The sequence below is a fragment of the Lacerta agilis genome, chromosome 12, assembly GCF_009819535.1.
Source record: "Lacerta agilis isolate rLacAgi1 chromosome 12, rLacAgi1.pri, whole genome shotgun sequence".
Lineage (NCBI taxonomy): Eukaryota > Metazoa > Chordata > Lepidosauria > Squamata > Lacertidae > Lacerta > Lacerta agilis.
Genome location: NC_046323.1, coordinates 25,138,835 through 25,151,038, shown reverse-complemented (window position 1 = coordinate 25,151,038; position 12,204 = coordinate 25,138,835). Strand labels below are relative to the sequence as shown.

At 40.8% G+C, this 12,204-nt stretch overlaps 1 protein-coding gene across 1 annotated transcript in view; it reads left to right on the top strand.

The window, feature by feature from the left end:
• Nucleotides 1–280: 280 nt before the first annotated feature.
• Nucleotides 281–12,204, top strand: part of HDAC9 (histone deacetylase 9) — a 416,015-nt gene continuing 404,091 nt past the window's right edge. Inside the window, 1 exon segment of the mRNA XM_033164888.1 lies at nt 281–298. The gene's annotated coding sequence lies outside the window, so the exon portion shown is untranslated.

Here is a 12,204-nt window from a genome sequence, read left to right as displayed (position 1 = left end):
TATCTCCGCCTCCTTTCCTCCTCTTCCTCTCCCGGCGAAAGGCTTGCTCCGCCGCCTGCCGGGGCCAGGCTCACATGAAGCCCCCTTGCAGTAGCAGCACTAGCAGCGGCGGCAGGTAACTTTCTTTTGCCCCCCCCTTCCTCGCCCCCCCCATAGTTTCTTCGCTTCGGCGCCTCCAGCAGAAGATGGCAGTGGGGGACACGCTTGCGAGTCTCAGCCCGGCCGGAGCAAAGAGATAAAGAGGAGGAGGAGGAGGAGGAAAGGGAGCAGCTGCTGAACAGCAGCATCTTGCACACAGGTGAGTGGGGTGGCAGATGACACATCCCTCCCATGCAACTGAATGGGCTCCTTTGGAGGAGCAGGGTGTGTGTGTGTGTGTGTGTGTGGACCAGAAGTTCAGTCTTGGGTTCTCTCTCGAGATGCCTTGGGAATTTTTTTTTTTTTTTATTTTTTTTACCCCCGAGGGATTTCGTTGGGAGGGAAGCTGCAGCTCTGCTACTTTGCCCTTGCTATTTTTTGGATGCTGGCACTTAGGGTTGGAAGGGGGGAATCCTACACACATAACACGCACCAAACTCTCTTTCTGTGTCTGTGTGTATATATATCACCTACTTTTGGGTTCCTCTCATCCAGCAATGATTTGAACGAGGCGACTGGGTTTATTCTTGGGAAGCTAGCAAAAAAAAAAAAAGGGGGGGGAGGGAGAGGAAACCGCTTGTAGGAACGCGTTCCGTGGGATACACTTGTTAGGGTGAACCAGGTAACGAGAAAGCTTTAACGAGGTGAGCGCTAGGGAATGTTTCCTGGGTATCAAACAGGTGGGATGGACTCCCATCTTCGCGTGGAGCCATTGGGATGGTTGCCTTCAGTGCCTCTTGGTATGGACTGGGATTGAGATTAGTATAAATGCTAGAAATGCGTTCGTTGCAGCCGATCGGTTTGTTTTATTCCCCCCCCCCTTCCCTCTGAAAGAAGGAAGGCTGCCTGCCATCCTGTGCACGTTTTCTTGCACCCTTCCTTGGAGGCAAGTCCCATTGAACAGCGTGGGTTTTACTTCCAAGTCAGAGCGCATGGGATTGGTCCGCAGGTGCTGTGTGCTTGTGAGGCACACCCGGATTTTAGAGCTGGGGCAGCAAGTATTGTTGCAACTGATTCATGTGTTTGGGCTCTTTCAGGACGTAGTTGTAGAAAGATGGGGCTGTTCTGGGTTTTTGTGCCTAACACAGACATGTATTTCCACAAAGCAAACTTCCACGATGAATAACTCTGGATCCCTGTAACTATGGAAATAGCTGCTGTGGGTTTTGTTTTTTGTTTTGAAGGGGGGGGGGAGAGTCTGTACAATGGGTAGAAAATGACTCTTTGGGGGGGAAACCCCACAGCTATTTTAATATTCAAATTATTTTATAAAATACTTAAAATCCATATATATATATATATATATATATATATATTTTAGAATGAATAAAGTAACATGATGTGTGTTTATTGCAACAAGCAACTATGCTACATTTTTGCTGGAAGAAAATATATCTGCCTCTAAAATGCTGAAATGTATTCTGGTGGAGTGCAATCCTAAATATGTCTACTCAGAATAATTGAGTTGAATGGGATTTACTCTCCGGTAAGCCTTAAAAATGTGGTGATCACCAAAATTTTAAAGTTGTGTTAAAATGTACAAGTCATGGAGAAGATAGGGAAAATACAATAATATTTATAAAACAATTATGTGTATAGATATAAATGAAGGGAGAACTAAGAAGGTACATAATAGCTACGTTTGAAAAGGTCCATGTCATTCTCAAGGACATCAAAATAATAATTACATATTTTATATTTTAAATTGATTTAGGTGTATGAAACTCATTTTTTTCTGAAATGATGGGGAGGAATTCCTACTGCAACATGGCATTGCTACAATTGTTTATTATGTTTACACTTGTAATAGCATTAAATCCCCAGAATATCATTTTGACGTGCATAGGGTTTGTCTTTTAATGGATCATTTATATGTCCATATAAATCAAGTATATATCAATGTTTTCCTCAACCCAGTGACTTTATTCAGCTGACAGAGGCCCTCCTTGATCATCCTGACATCTACTCTAGCAATCCTCTCATATGTTTAATTGGAAGTAATTTCTAGTGTGTTCAGTACGGCTTGCATTAAAGTTGCATTCTTGACAGTGCAAACGTATCATTTACTTAGGGCAGAACTGGCTCCAGCTTTGAGGGTGGCCTGGGCAAAGGGCCATAAGCCAGTGTTAGAGCATTTGCTTTGCACGCACAACTTCCTAGGTTTATTTTTGGCATCTCCCAGTAGGGCGGGGATGTCCCCTTGCCTGAAATCCTGGGATGCCAGTCAGTGTGGACAGTGTTGAGCTATGTGGACCAATGTCTGACCTCCTTTGTTCCTAAGTGCTCTTTGGTGGGCCGCCTTCTCTTTTCGGCGGGCTTACCAGGAGGCAAAGAAGGCAACAGTGCTTCATGCGTTGGTGGGTCATACCTACTGTTTTAATTTCACACATTGCTCCCTGTTTTGGGGCATTGTGGAAAATTAAAATAGCAAACTGGACCCCATTATCCAGAGCTGCTTAGACTACCAGGGCCGGGGGGGGGGGGGAGAGTCTTGCACATGCCCTGGTTAACTGCTGGGGCCCATGCAACTCCCCAAGGATGCTCTAACTCTGAAGCCCCACTCTGCTCAGTGAGGCTATTGTAACTTCTTACTAAGTATTTTCAGAATAGCACATTAAGGTATCTTTTCCTGGAATTCGTGTGTGTGTGTGTGAGAGGAGAGGGGGGGGGGTCCCCAGAGTGCAACAGTGTGCAGAAATTTATTTATTTTAATTACCTTTTAATCCCACCCTTCTCTTCCAAAGAGTTTATTTTCACAAACTCTGTGTGGTAGGTTAGATTGAGAGAGAAATAGCTGATTCACCATCATTGACTAACACTTCCACTACATCACATTGGATCATGGACATCTGGTGTGTTTATGTCTTTCCTCTGTCATGGTATCACGGTGTGGCCTTGGCCAAGTATGTTAGCCTTAGTTTCACTTCTTTAAAAAGCTAAAAGAAAAAGAAGAATAAAATACACCCTGACCTCAGATGTAAGTATCTTGAAATCAGATACAATGAACAGTGACCACAATCACTTTCTTCACACAATTGTCTTAAGGGTAAATGCAGTAAGGGTAATTCTTGTAATGCTAAACTATAGCAAATAGATTGTGTTGTTTCGAGTACACTTGTATGCATATTGATGTGCCTTATAAAAACGATATTTCATAAATTCAAGTAATGGTTTATATGCATATGTTTTTCTGTCGTCTGTTTTATACTTTTCCACAAACAGGTTTCTCGTTTTAATGAACCTGTGATGAATGTTGAGTAATTCCTGGAATTAGTGTTTAGGACTTTTCAGTACTTTTATTAGTTTTTAGGACTTTCCACCAGTTTCCTGGCCTTTTTCCTTTTCATACGGGTAACTTTATATAAGTTAGCTTAACTTCTGAAATCTTGTGTAGTTTTATTTTAGAAATGTTGAATACAAGCATCCCTCACTGGAGCATTTTGAGATAGGATTTCAAATTTCTGAAAGGTTATGAACAAAAAGACGTGTTAAGATTCCTAAGGTACATAATTTGTGAAACATGTGCAACGTTAGAAAGAAACAACAATAATTTTATCATATACATTGTTAAGAAGTAGACTAAACCATGTTGTGTTGGACATAACAATATTTTTCATTGCTTTCAGTAGGCTGATATATTTATTTTTTTAATTTGGAAAAATGCTAACATCACTGTTAGATGTTAATGTCTTTGAAACGTTGCAGGCCTCACCTCTATTTCGACATAAATAATACAATGATGGTACGGTGTGGTGTGACTGGGACCCTTGCTGTACCCATGATATTAGGTTGGCTGCATGTGTTGAGGTTTGATGCGGTCCGCATGGCTGGAGAAATTTTGATGATTGATGGCACAATCCTATACATGTCTACTCAGAAGCATGTCCAGTTAAGTCCAGTAGGTCTTATTCGCAGCCAAGGCGACAATCCTAACCATGTCTATTCAGAAGCTAAGTCCCATTGAATTCAGTGGGGCTTACTCCCCACATGGGGGGTTAAGATTACAGCTAAGTGGGAAGGATGCCAGCCTAAATGCTTAGACAGGCCATATTGCTAATTTGCTGCCGTCCCTGGTCAGTCTGTATTACTAAGAAGATTGTATGAAAATAATTGCAGGCAATTTGCTATAGATCAGCGACAGAACTATAGTATTTAAATTCTGTAGGCAGTTGCTGCCTTAAGATATTCCCACATCAGTCTACCAATAACATTTTTGTAGCGTCTATGACAGATACCTTTGCAGGGATTTATTCATTTTACTGATTTGTCAGTGATGATTCAGAAAGCCAAGCTGCAATGAGAGATCACAACCCCTCATCGGAATTAAAACTGGATAATTTCTCCCTAACATTGTAAGAACCTAGGACTGTGATCATAAGTATTCTTATTGCAAGTGAATTATACTAAAATCATTGGACCTTCCTTTTAAGTAAGCACAGGCTGTAAGTTTGCAAGAGAAACATTTCATCTGAAAGGTCCAATAAATATTTATGAAGATGTTTCTATTTCGGTATGAGTTTTAAAAACTAAATTAAAATACAATCCATATATTTTAACATTAAAAGTTTATAGCCAATTAGGAAATACATTAACTACTGTACATGTAAAATAGGAAATAATGGTTTTGTTTTGTGTTTGGTTTAAAGACATTATGCATATTTTCTTGGTGATGTTTTAGTTTAGATGGATTGAGAGTCATTAGCATATACTTTAATAATAGGTTACCCGCATTGTAAATCTTCTTACATAGTTCTTATGCAAACAGAAGTCATTAGGGTCTTGAAATGAATACAGCTTCTTCTCCTTAGCAGAACTGAAATCATATCGGAAGAGAGAAAATAAGATTTTAATACGTTCATGTAGAATTCTTGCTCAAAACTCATATTTTCAGTTTACATATGGCCATTTGCCATCCAGTCAATGTCTTTTTCCAAGTTCACAATTGAGCACTTAGCTTTAAAGTCTAGGGTTGCAACTCCTTACACATTTACTAAAGTAAGGGGAGCTTCCCTACAAATAGAAGTAGACATGATAAAGTTGTAAGTTACTTTTAAGTAGTTGTTGTTTTAATTGCTTATGGAGGTTATGTTTGTATCACAACTTTTAGTGATGAGATTTGAGTTTTATCCCTGCAAGTTTTATATCCACAAAACTGACTTAACCACATCTGTGATATGTGGCCACTGAAGGGAGGTCTCACTGGTATAGTAAGAAAATAGACCTGCCCAGATACGCATGGCAGCCCATATTGGAAGTATTGATTTTTTGCTAATTTCCCTAAAAGATACCGTAAAAACTTCATTTTTGAGGGGAGATTTTGCATTTTTTTTTTAAATATGGCAACTTTAATTTACAACATCTGGTGAAGTGAATTCTGATCCATCAAAGCTTATTCTACAATACGATTGTTAGTCTTTAAGAAGCCAAAAGACTGTTGTTTTTGCTGCAACAGAATAACACAGTCTGGAAATCATTGCACATATTTAGGATCAGTATAACAATAAAATACAGGATCTAATGAAAAACTATAGAGGTAAAGGAGGTAAAAGACCCCTGAAGGGTTAAGCCCAGTCAAATTCGACTATGGGGTGCGGGATTCATCTCCACTTTCAGGCAGAGGGAGCCGGCATTTGTCCACAGACAGCTTTTCCGGGTCGTAGCCAGCATGACCAAACCGCTTCTGGTGCAACAGGACACCGTGACGAATGCCAGAGTGCATGGAAACACTGTTTACCTTCCCACTGCAGTGTTACCTATTTATCTACTTGTGCTGGTATGCTTTCGAAATGCTAGGTTGGCAGGAGCTGGGACAAAACAACGGGAGCTCACCCTGTTGCACGGATTTGAACTGCCGACCTTACGATTGGCAAGCCCAGGAGGTCCACAACGCCATCCGTGTCCCTGAAAAACTACAGAACCTTTTTATTCACAAAGGTGGCACAAATGTGGCATCTGGATTAAACTTCTGTATCTGGGAAACGGTGCTGTGTTGGAAGAAATTCCATATCTACCCTCTTTTGTGCTGTCAATTCTAAAAGGCCTTGTTTATTTACTACATTTATGGCCTGCCTTTACTCTGAAGAACTCAAGGCTCAAACCTGGTTTCTGAGGTCCTAATCTGACATACTAATTACTTTACCAAACTGACTCTCTGATCAAGTATTATCCATAATGCCTATCTATTACATGGACAAATCATGTTGAGCTTCTTGTCACTGTACACAAAGATCTCTGGATCAGGATCACTACTCTAATAAAACCTGAAAGCATAATATGTTTTTAGAATGGGGAAAGTCGTAAACCTTTCCCCTCAAGGATATATGAGATGTTGTGTAACAGGAATTCTCTTTCATTATTCCAAACTTTTACCTAGTCCAACATGGGAAAGTTGTATAACATATACATTCTGTTAAGTCTTGGGTTTTTTTTTTAATTGGACAAAATCCTAATGATACATTTTTGACATCTATCATTAGGTCTCTAGGAGGCAAAGCTGTTAAATTCTGGCTTTGCTTTCAAAAGAGGTGGATTAGCCCGAGGCAAGAGTATAAGATATTCAAGAAAGAGAAGGCATAAATCCCAGATGAAAAAAGTGAAGTTTGAAGCTAAGTGAATGTGGTTTGTGTAACATCCATTAATTTGGTAGGAAGTATATTCGGAGTGGCATATTATTTGTTTGATTGGACTCTGAAAACTGTTGGTGGCATATTCATACCAAAATAAAAACCCTCTCAAAATATTTTTCTTCTTCTTAAAAGTATTCACCTGGTTCCAAAACTTGTATTTTACTTGTATAAATAAACTATTATTTAACAATTTCTAGAGTACGTAAACTACTAATATACTGTTGATATGACTGACCCCTTTTACATAAAATTATTTGTGTTCTTGCAATTACCTGGAAATCTATGGGCTTTAGATTTTAAGTGAGAACTAGTTATTATGTTTAAAAATCATAGAATACGACTATGCATGCACTGTGCACTTTACCTGTTTTAAAACTGTTTTACTGATGTTTATTGCTTTGATTAGAAAGGTGCCTTTGGTAAATCGACAGACTTGAATTAAATATTGCCTACTTGAATAAAATATTGGCAGACCCCTGTCTTGCATAAGATGCAGTGCATGGACACCATTTGAACGACAACACCCATCAACTTTGGAGAGGCCCAGCTCCCTCAAATATTTTATTGAGGGTGACGAAGGAACCTCAGCACCTAGGAGTTGGCTCCAATGACACCAATCCTGACCCAACTGCATGAGCCCAATTCGAAGTGCTGGTTTTGATCTTAAACGGCTCTCCTTTCCATTCCATCTGGTGATCTGTCCTTGCTCTCATTCATGTCTTTTTCCGGTTTGGTCCCACTCCAATCAGCATTGACCACACCATCCAGATATGCAAGCTTGGGTTTGGAAGTTGAGGATAAGTGATAGCAGAATGAGAATTTAGAATGAATAACTGACAGTGGGGGGAAAAGTTGCCTTTTACTGTAAAATCCCCTCTATGTAAAGTTAGTTCAGGGACTGAGCAGTTTGTGTCAATAAAGGAAAATTCAGCAAAATGGTTTTTGTTTTGCCATTGTAATAAAATGTTAGCCAAGAGCACTCGTAACTATTTTAATTTGGGTGTAAAATATTAATAATGGAACAAAGCTCTCTTTTATAATTGAATGCTAACATTTATTGAAGAAATTTAGTAAAAGCATTTTGCCAATTATGCCTTTTCTTTTATTCCACACCACTCAAGGTTGTAATTATAAGGACAACTCGTTTTATCTTGCCGTTGCTTAAGTTTCCCATTGAAATTAATTAATTAATAAAATGTAGCTCCCACGAGTCTGCAAGAGATGGCTTACAAATGGATAAACAAACAATCTATTAAAGTATTTCCATTAAAACAAGACTGAAAAACAATTCTAAAAATGAGCAGCAGGCAGAGCAAACCAAACTCATCTTGCACCAGGTGGGGGCTGGGGGAGGTAGCCCCCTGCCCAGGTCTGCTGGTGAAGACAGCCCCCTACCAGCCACTGCCGATGCAGGGGCATAAGCATCACTTTGCCAATGTGGATATTCCCCTGTTGGCTGCTGAATGTGCAAGTTTGTGGGAATAGATCTGACAAGGTCACTGCTAGTGACAGCTAGTGCAGGAACTCAAAACAGGTCATTCTAAGAATGTGCCAAATAACAAGAGATCCAAAGTTGGCCCTGTCGCCATCAGGTGATGGCGCTCAACTTGGTCTGGGGGCTGATTGCTGTGCCATCTCCTGGCTGGCCCTGCAGCTACCTGCCTGCCTCTCCTGCCTATGTGCAGCAGGGTGGTAGATGTCATGTTTGCCCTACTGCTCAATCTCAATGCAGCCCCACGAGGCAGCAGCCTGGGTTAGGATCACTCCTTAAAACATCTAGCCTGTAGACAATCATCAGTAAAATGCTGAATTAATTCAATTAAGTGTTTTTTTAAAGTCTGTTTGAATGTTGCTATTGATAGGGCCCTGTGTACTTCCAAGGGGAGAGGACCCCACAGCTGAGAGGCCACACAAATGGTGCTGCATTTGTGTGGTCCTGGATGCTGCTTCTGTGTCTGGGACAACTTTCACCATCCTTTTTGAGTCAAGCAAATGCATTCAAACACAAAATGTTTGGAGGACCAACGTAAACTTCACCTGGCTGTTGGTTACCAGTCGATGTTTTTCTATAATGCATCTTTCTGTTGCTTTATCAAATCCCGTCCTTTTCCTTCCATTTTCTTCTGAAACTGGCAAAGGAATGTATCTCTGTTCTGCAAAGTGGTCAGTGCAATGCTGGCATTAAAACTTTACAATAGTGTCTGGCAAAGCAGGCTGTAGTCCACAAAAGCTTGTGCCACAAAACATTTGATTGTCTGTGCCACGGGACTCTTATATTGTTTTGCTGGAACCGACTAACATAGCAAACTCTCTGGCTTTTAAATGGCAGTAACAACCCAAATTCACTTCAAAGGATTTCCCCAGAGTTGCATGCTGAAATGTGCTTGAGGTTAGACATGCTCTTTGGCCTTACAGATTGAACTGTTTTAGTTGGTTTCTTAACATGCTGTGTAAGGAAAACTGCACCGTGTACTGTTCTAGGCTTCTCTTCCCTAAGCAGAGGGAACTTAAGGACAATCTCTTACAGGGTCAGTTTGTTTCGGAGGAGAGAGTGATGAAGCCTTATGGCACCTGTAATTATCTCTTTTATTTACTACAGGCAGAACAGGTGTTTTGCAGGCAGAGAAACAAGCACACACAGGCAGATGGTGCCAGAATCCACAGCAACAATATGAGACAGTATCACCCCTGAAACCCCCCAAATTCTTCCCTTGCAGCCCCCCAGCTACCAATCAAAACTATTCCTGTCATTATTCTTAGCCCCAGTGCTGAGACTGAATAAAGCAGACTGTTGCCTCCTTTCTCCATGCAGCTAAAATCAAGAAAGGCATGATGATCTGATACAACACTTCCATGTTACTTAGCATCTGTTCATAGTGACCAAGTCTTATCAAAATGAAAGGCATTGCTCTCTCCATCCCTTCCCCTCTCATAATTGGCCTAATCAGGGTTGCTTTTGTGTGTGTGATGTTACTGACTGGTATGGAGGACTGTATACCTCTTTTTTCTGCCTGTGGGAGCCATTTTGTGCTGGCATCAAAAGGACTTGAAAATGAAGAGCGGGGGTCGATAGCTTTGTCGGGAGAGTATGAGGCTGTTAATCTTAGGGTTGTAAGTTTGAGCCCCATGTTGGATCAAAGATTCCTGCATTGCAGAGAGTTGGCCTAGGTGACTCTCATGGTCCCTTCCAACTCTACAATTTTGTGGGTCCTGGCACCCTTTTTTTTAACTGAAAAAGTATAACTTGGAAACCAGTAACATTTGACTCTAGATCCAGCTCTTGATAAGCACAGGTCCTTTTGAAGCTAATGTTTCCCCAACCTATCTGTATTTTTTTTTTTGCCAAAAACAAAATAAAGGAAAAAGCTTAAAACATAGAGGGATAGATACAGTCTGGGAGGACCTGTTGCTCCTGCACCACTGAATGGAATCAGGTGGGTATAATCTCAATCCTCCAGGTGCCAGGCCAAAGGGTGCACCTGTGAGATATATAATAAAAAGTGTGGGGGTTTTTTTTAAAAGTGAACTATAGACGATTCCAGTATCCATAGATTTAGAATCTTGAAAGAGGATTGGTTTTTCTTTTGAAGCAGTCTCACGCTGACATCTAATTACCCTCAAAGGAGTTCAACAACAACAACAACAGCCCCCACATAGTCTGTCCCTGTGCTATTTCAGTCATCAGTAATGCACAGATTGCACTTGATGTTCCATTTTCTTGAATTAATTCTTTTTTACAGAATAGTCACAGTTCAGCTTCCTTCTAATTTTCCAGTCCAGTGCCTATGGCCATCAAGCTGCACAATGATAAGAAACATCAAGATTTTCAGGTGAAAAATTCCATCTGGCATATATCATGGGCTCATGATGTGAGGTATTGTGTGCCTGATCTTCAGTGTGATGGGTTATACTGATTGCACCTGAGGAATCGTTGCTCTTATGTATATGTGTTGCAGTAGGCAAGTGGAGATGCTGGTGAAGCCAGTTCTTCCAGGATTTGGATATGAGTCTTCGGGCTTGTAATGCTTCCCTCAAAGAAATGTTAAGTATTGGGAGACCCAGATTCTTCTTGGGCTTGGATTACCTCCAAACCAAAGAAGAATTCCTATGAAAGCTCTGCTCACCAGTCCTAGCCCTCAGCCCTCCTTCCCTTTCTATCATCTGATCCCCAAGCGTCTTATCTTGATTCACTTTGAACCCTACGTACCTGACTGGCATTGCCAGCAGTGGGAAGTGGTTTCAAATAGAAGAAAGGAGGGAGATTGCCTTCTTCCTCCCCTTCAATCTGGTTCCAGGATGAAAGGTCCAATAACCCCTAGGAAATAGTTTTCCCACGGGCTGCTAGAAAAAGTCACTATCCCTTGGGAATACAGGATTTCCCAGGGGCTCCTGGGGCATTGTCTTCTCATGCTGAGAAACTGCCTTCCTTCCTTCCCACTTCCAATAGTGCTTCTGCCAGTGAACGCAGTGTAATATTCTGGCATAATTGTTTTTTAAATAGCTAATCACTGATCACAGGGGGAAACTTCACCTTAAAACTGTGATACAATTTAGTATGGAAATGATGCAATTTATTAGGATTAAGTTGTTTTGCTGTTTAGAATCAGGCAATGCAGTGTGTGTATGGCCTCTAAAGTTTTGTGGTCTAATTTGCAATGAAGTTTCATGCTAAAATGTGTGTGCTGGCTAGTTTTTTAAAAAGGCCAAAAAACTAGACAAAGAGTTGGTCATCAACATTAGTCATACTCAGAGTACAATGGTACCTCGGGTTACTAACACCTTGGGTTACAAACACTTCAGGTTACAGACTTTGCTAAACCTGGAAGTAGTACCTCAGGTTAAGAAATTTACCTCAGGATAAGAATAGAGATCGTGTGCCAGCGGCACGGTAGCAGCAAGAGCCCCATTAACCAAAGTGGTACCTCAGGTTAAGAACGGTTTCAGGTTAAGAACGGACCTCCGGAACGAATTAAGGTTCGTAACCAGAGGTACCACTGTAGTCATGTTTGTTAATTTCAATGGGTCTGTCCTGAGTATGATCAATGTTAGATACAAGCACAGAGGCCATAGTTTATATGGCGGCACCAAGACACAAGACTGTCCATCTTAGACACTGTTAACTTCTCCTGGAATCATAGCGGCGAACATTTTGTGATACCCAGCACCTCATTTCCTAATCAGTATTGCTTTTTTCTGAACTGTCCTGTTTAACTATAGATTTAGCATAATGCACATACAATCAAGAATCTGCTCTGAAAAAAGACAACTCAGTTAAATGCATCAACAACTATTTCCTTTTCTCAGGTGCAACAGTGAACAATCTTGGTTTGGAACAGCCCTGTTTTGCTGAGTATGGAACACAGAAACCTTGTTATTGTTTTGGCTAACTAGTAGAAGAGTTTTAAAGTGCCTTGTGGTTCGTTTATAATGGATTATCTGC